Raw genomic sequence first — 6436 nt, forward strand, 5'->3', positions numbered from 1 at the left:
ACGTCCTGCGTTACGTCCTACGTTACGTCCTACGCTTTAGAGACCTACGTCCTACGCTTTAGATACCTACGTTACGTCCTACGCTGTAGAGTCCTACGTCCTGCGTTACGTCCTACGTTACGTCCTACGCTGTAGAGACCTACGTCCTGCGTTACGTCCTACGCTTTAGAGATCTACGTCCTACGCTGTAGAGACCTACGTCCTACGCTTTAGAGACCTACGTTACGTCCTACGCTGTAGAGTCCTACGTCCTACGTTACGTCCTACGCTGTAGAGACCTACATCCTACGCTTTAGAGACCTACGCTACGTCCTACGTTTTAGAGACCTACGTCCTGCGTTACGTCCTACGTTACGTCCTACGCTGTAGAGACCTACGTCCTGCGTTACGTCCTACGCTTTAGAGATCTACGTCCTACGCTGTAGAGACCTACGTCCTACGCTTTAGAGACCTACGTTACGTCCTACGTTTTAGAGACCTACGTCCTACGTTACGTCACACGCTGTAGAGACCTACGTCCTACGTTTTAGAGACCTACGTCCTACGTTACGTCCTACGCTTTAGAGACCTACGTCTTACGTTTTAGAGACCTATGTCCTACGTTACGTCCTACGCTGTAGAGACCTACGTCCTACGCTTTAGAGACCTACGTCCTACGCTTTAGATACCTACATTACGTCCTACGCTGTAGAGACCTACGTCCTGCGTTACGTCCTACGCTTTAGAGACTTACGTCCTACGCTTTAGAGACCTACGTTACGTCCTACGCTGTAGAGACCTACGTCCTGCGTTACGTCCTACGCTGTAGAGACCTACGTCCTGCGTTACGTCCTACGCTTTAGAGACTTACGTCCTACGCTTTAGAGACCTACGTCCTACGTTACGTCACACGCTGTAGAGACCTACGTCCTACGTTTTAGAGACCTACGTCCTACGTTACGTCACACGCTGTAGAGACCTACGTCCTACGTTTTAGAGACCTACATCCTAAGCTTTAGAGACCTACGTCCTACGTTACGTCCTACGTTTTAGAGACCTACGTCCTACGCTACGTCCTACGTTTTAGAGACCTACGTCCTACGCTGTATAGACCTACGTCCTACGCTTTAGAGACCTACGTCCTACGCTGTAGAGACCTACGTCCCACGCTACGTCCTACGCTGTATTTCATAGGCGTGATTGGCGTGGTTTGTTTGTGGGTGTGGCTTGATTTTTTGTGGGTGTGGTTTGTTTGTTTGTGGGTGTGGCTTGATTGTTGGTGGGCGTGTTTTGATTGTGGGCGTGGTTTGTTTGTGGGTGTGGCTTGATTGTTTGTGAGTGTGGTTTGTTTTTTGTGGGCGTGGCTTGATTGTTTGTGGGTGTGGCTTGATTGTTTGTGGGTGTGGCTTGATTGTTTGTGGGTGTGGCTTGATTGTTTGCGGGTGTGGCTTGTTTGTGGGTGTGGCTTGTTTGTGGGTGTAGCTTGTTTGTGGGTGTGGCTTGTTTGTGGGTGTGGCTTGATTGTTTGCGGTTGTGGCTTGTTTGTGGGTGTGGCTTGATTGTTTGTGGGTGTGGCTTGATTGTTTGTGGGTGTGGCTTGATTGTTTGTGGGTGTGGCTTGATTGATTGTGGGTGTGGCTTGTTTGTGGGTGTGGCTTGATTGTTTGTGGGCGTGTTTTGATTGTGGGTGTGGCTTGTTTGTGGGTGTGGCTTGTTTGTGGGTGTGGCTTGTTTGTGGGTGTAGCTTGTTTGTGGGTGTGGCTTGTTTGTGGGTGTGGCTTGATTGTTTGCGGTTGTGGCTTGTTTGTGGGTGTGGCTTGATTGTTTGTGGGTGTGGCTTGATTGTTTGTGGGTGTGGCTTGATTGATTGTGGGTGTGGCTTGTTTGTGGGTGTGGCTTGATTGTTTGTGGGCGTGTTTTGATTGTGGGTGTGGCTTGTTTGTGGGTGTGGCTTGTTTGTTTGTGGGTGTGGCTTGATTGTTTGTTTGTGGGTGTGGCTTGATTGTTTGTGGGTGGGGCTTGATTGTTTGTGGGTGTGTTTTGATTGTGGGTGTGGCTTGTTTGTGGGTGTGGCTTGTTTGTGGGTGTGGCTTGATTGGTTGTGGGTGTGGCTTGTTTGTTTGTGGGTGTGGCTCGGTTGTTTGTGGGTTTGGCTTGTTTGTGGGTGTGGCTTGGTTGTTTGTGGGTGTGGCTTGATTGTTTGTGGGTGTGGCTTGATTGTTTGTGGGCGTGTTTTGATTGTGGGTGTGGCTTGTTTGTGGGTGTGGCTGTTTGCGGGTGTGGCTTGTTTGTGGGTGTGGCTTGATTGTTTGTGGGTGTGGCTTGATTGATTGTGGGTGTGGCTTGTTTGTGGTGTGGCTTGATTGTTTGTGGGTGGGGCTTGATTGTTTGTGGGCGTGTTTTGATTGTGGGTGTGGCTTGTTTGTGGGTGTGGCTTGTTTGTTTGTGGGCGTGTTTTGATTGTGGGTGTGGCTTGTGTGTGGGTGTGGCTTGTTTGTGGGTGTGGCTGTTTGTGGGTGTGGCTTGATTGTTTGCGGTTGTGGCTTGTTTGTGGGTGTGGCTTGATTGTTTGTGGGTGTGGCTTGATTGTTTGTGGGTGTGGCTTGATTTTTTGTGGGTGTGGCTTGATTGTTTGTGGGTGGGGCTTGATTGTTTGTGGGCGTGTTTTGATTGTGGGTGTGGCTTGTTTGTGGGTGTGGCTTGTTTGTGGGTGTGGCTGTTTGCGGGTGTGGCTTGTTTGTGGGTGTGGCTTGATTGTTTGTGGGTGTGGCTTGATTGTTTGTGGGTGTGGCTTGATTGTTTGTGGGTGTGGCTTGATTGTTTGCGGTTGTGGCTTGTTTGTGGGTGTGGCTTGATTGTTTGTGGGTGTGGCTTGATTGTTTGTGGGTGTGGCTTGATTGTTTGTGGGTGTGGCTTGATTGTTTGTGGGTGGGGCTTGATTGTTTGTGGGCGTGTTTTGATTGTGGGTGTGGCTTGTTTGTGGGTGTGGCTTGTTTGTGGGTGTGGCTGTTTGCGGGTGTGGCTTGTTTGTGGGTGTGGCTTGATTGTTTGTGGGTGGGGCTTGATTGTTTGTGGGCGTGTTTTGATTGTGGGTGTGGCTTGTTTGTGGGTGTGGCTTGTTTGTGGGTGTGGCTGTTTGCGGGTGTGGCTTGTTTGTGGGTGTGGCTTGATTGTTTGTGGGTGTGGCTTGATTGTTTGTGGGTGTGGCTTGATTGTTTGTGGGTGTGGCTTGATTGTTTGCGGTTGTGGCTTGTTTGTGGGTGTGGCTTGATTGTTTGTGGGTGTGGCTTGATTGTTTGTGGGTGTGGCTTGATTGTTTGTGGGTGTGGCTTGATTGGTTGTGGGTGTGGCTTGATTGTTTGTGGGTGTGGCTTGATTGATTGTGGGTGTGGCTTGTTTGTGGGTGTGGCTTGATTGTTTGTGGGTGGGGCTTGATTGTTTGTGGGCGTGTTTTGATTGTGGGTGTGGCTTGTTTGTGTGTGTGGCTTGTTTGTGGGTGTGGCTGTTTGCGGGTATGGCTTGTTTGTGGGTGTGGCTTGTTTGTTTGTGGGTGTGGCTTGATTGTTTGTTTGTGGGTGTGGCTTGATTGGTTGTGGGTGTGGCTTGATTGTTTGTGGGTGTGGCTTGATTGTTTGTGGGTGTGGCTTGATTGTTTGTGGGTGTGGCTTGGTTGTTTGTGGGTGTGGCTTGATTGTTTGTGGGTGTGGCTTGATTGTTTGTGGGTGGGGCTTGATTGTTTGTGGGCGTGTTTTGATTGTGGGTGTGGCTTGTTTATGGGTGTGGCTTGTTTGTGGGTGTGGCTGTTTGCGGGTGTGGCTTGTTTGTGGGTGTGGCTTGATTGGTTGTGGGTGTGGCTTGATTGGTTGTGGGTGTGGCTTGATTGTTTGTGGGTGTGGCTTGATTGTTTGTGGGTGGGGCTTGATTGTTTGTGGGCGTGTTTTGATTGTGGGTGTGGCTTGTTTATGGGTGTGGCTTGTTTGTGGGTGTGGCTGTTTGCGGGTGTGGCTTGTTTGTGGGTGTGGCTTGATTGGTTGTGGGTGTGGCTTGATTGGTTGTGGGTGTGGCTTGATTGTTTGTGGGTGTGGCTTGATTGTTTGTGGGTGTGGCTTGATTGTTTGTGGGTGTGGCTTGATTGTTTGTTGGTGTGGCTTGATTGATTGTGGGTGTGGCTTGTTTGTGGGTGTGGCTTGGTTGTTTGTGGGTGTGGCTTGATTGTTTGTGGGTGTGGCTTGATTGTTTGTGGGCGTGTTTTGATTGTGGGTGTGGCTTGTTTGTTTCAATCAATCAAGCCACACCCACAAACAATCAAGCCACACCCACAACCAAACAAGCCACACCCACAAACAAGCCACACCCGCAAACAGCCACACCCACAAACAAGCCACACCCACAAACAAGCCACACCCACAAACAACCGAGCCACACCCACAAACAACCGAGCCACACCCACAAACAATCAAGCCACACCCACAAACAATCAAACCACTCCCACAAACAATCAAGCCACACCCACAAACAAACAAGCCACACCCACAATCAATCAAGACACACCCACAAACAAGCCACACCCGCAATCAAGCCACACCCACAAACAATCAAGCCACTCCCACAAACAATCAAGCCACACACACAAACAAACAAGCCACACCCACAAAAAGCCACACCCACAATCAATCAAGCCACACCCACAAACAAGCCACACCCGCAAATAGCCACACCCACAATCAATCAAGCCACACCCACAAACAATCAAGCCACACCCACAAACAATCAAGCCACACCCACAAACAATCAAGCCACTCCCACAAACAATCGAGCCACTCCCACAAACAATCAAGCCACACCCACAACCAATCAAGCCACACCCACAAACAAGCCACACCCGCAAACAGCCACACCCACAAACAATCAAGCCACACCCACAAACAGCCACACCCACAAACAAGCCACACCCACAAAAAGCCACACCCACAATCAATCAAGCCACACCCACAAACAAGCCACACCCGCAAACAGCCACACCCACAATCAATCAAGCCACACCCACAAACAATCAAGCCACACCCACAAACAGCCACACCCACAAACAAGCCACACCCACAAAAAGCCACACCCACAATCAATCAAGCCACACCCACAAACAAGCCACACCCGCAAACAGCCACACCCACAATCAATCAAGCCACACCCACAAACAACCGAGCCACACCCACAAACAATCAAGCCACACCCACAAACAATCAAGCCACACCCACAAACAATCAAGCCACACCCACAAACAAGCCACAACCGCAAACAATCAAGCCACACCCACAAACAAGCCACACCCACAAACAAGCTACACCCACAAACAAGCCACACCCACAAACAAGCCACACCCGCAAACAATCAAGCCACACCCACAAACAATCAAGCCACACCCACAAACAATCAAGCCACACCCACAAACAATCAAGCCACGCCCACAAAAAACAAACCACACTCACAAACAATCAAGCCACACCCACAAACAAACCACGCCCACAATCAAAACACGCCCACCAACAATCAAGCCACACCCACAAACCCACAAACAATCAAGCCACACCCACAATCAATCAAGCCACACACACAAACAATCAAGCCACACCCACAAACAAGCCACGCCCACAAACAATCAAGCCACACACCCACAAACAAACAAGCCACACCCACAAACAAACAAACCACACCCACAAACAATAAAGCCACTCCCACAAACAATCAAGCCACACCCACAATCAATCAAGCCACACACACAAACAATCAAGCCACACCCACAAACAAGCCACGCCCACAAACAATCAAGCCACACACCCACAAACAATAAAGCCACTCCCACAAACAATCAAGCCACACCCACAAACAAACAAACCACACCCAAAAACAATCAAGCCACACCCACAAACAAGCCACGCTACACCCACAAACAAACCACACCCACAAACAATCAAGCCACACCCACAAACAAGCCACACCCACAAACAAACAAGCCACACCCACAAACAATCAAGCCACACCCACAAACAAGCCACACCCACAAACAAACAAACCACACCCAAAAACAATAAAGCCACTCCCACAAACAATAAAGCCACTCCCACAAACAATCAAGCCACACCCACAAACAATAAAGCCACACCCACAAACAAGCCACACCCGCAAACAATCAAGCCACACCCACAAACAATCAAGCCACACCCACAAACAATCAAGCCACACCCACAAACAATCAAGCCACGCCCACAAAAAACAAACCACACTCACAAACAATCAAGCCACACCCACAAACAAACCACGCCCACAATCAAAACACGCCCACCAACAATCAAGCCACACCCACAAACCCACAAACAATCAAGCCACACCCACAATCAATCAAGCCACACACACAAACAATCAAGCCACACCCACAAACAAGCCACGCCCACAAACAATC

This window comes from Protomyctophum bolini, assembly GCF_963924005.1.
Source record: "Protomyctophum bolini genome assembly, chromosome: 24".
Classification (NCBI taxonomy): domain Eukaryota; kingdom Metazoa; phylum Chordata; class Actinopteri; order Myctophiformes; family Myctophidae; genus Protomyctophum; species Protomyctophum bolini.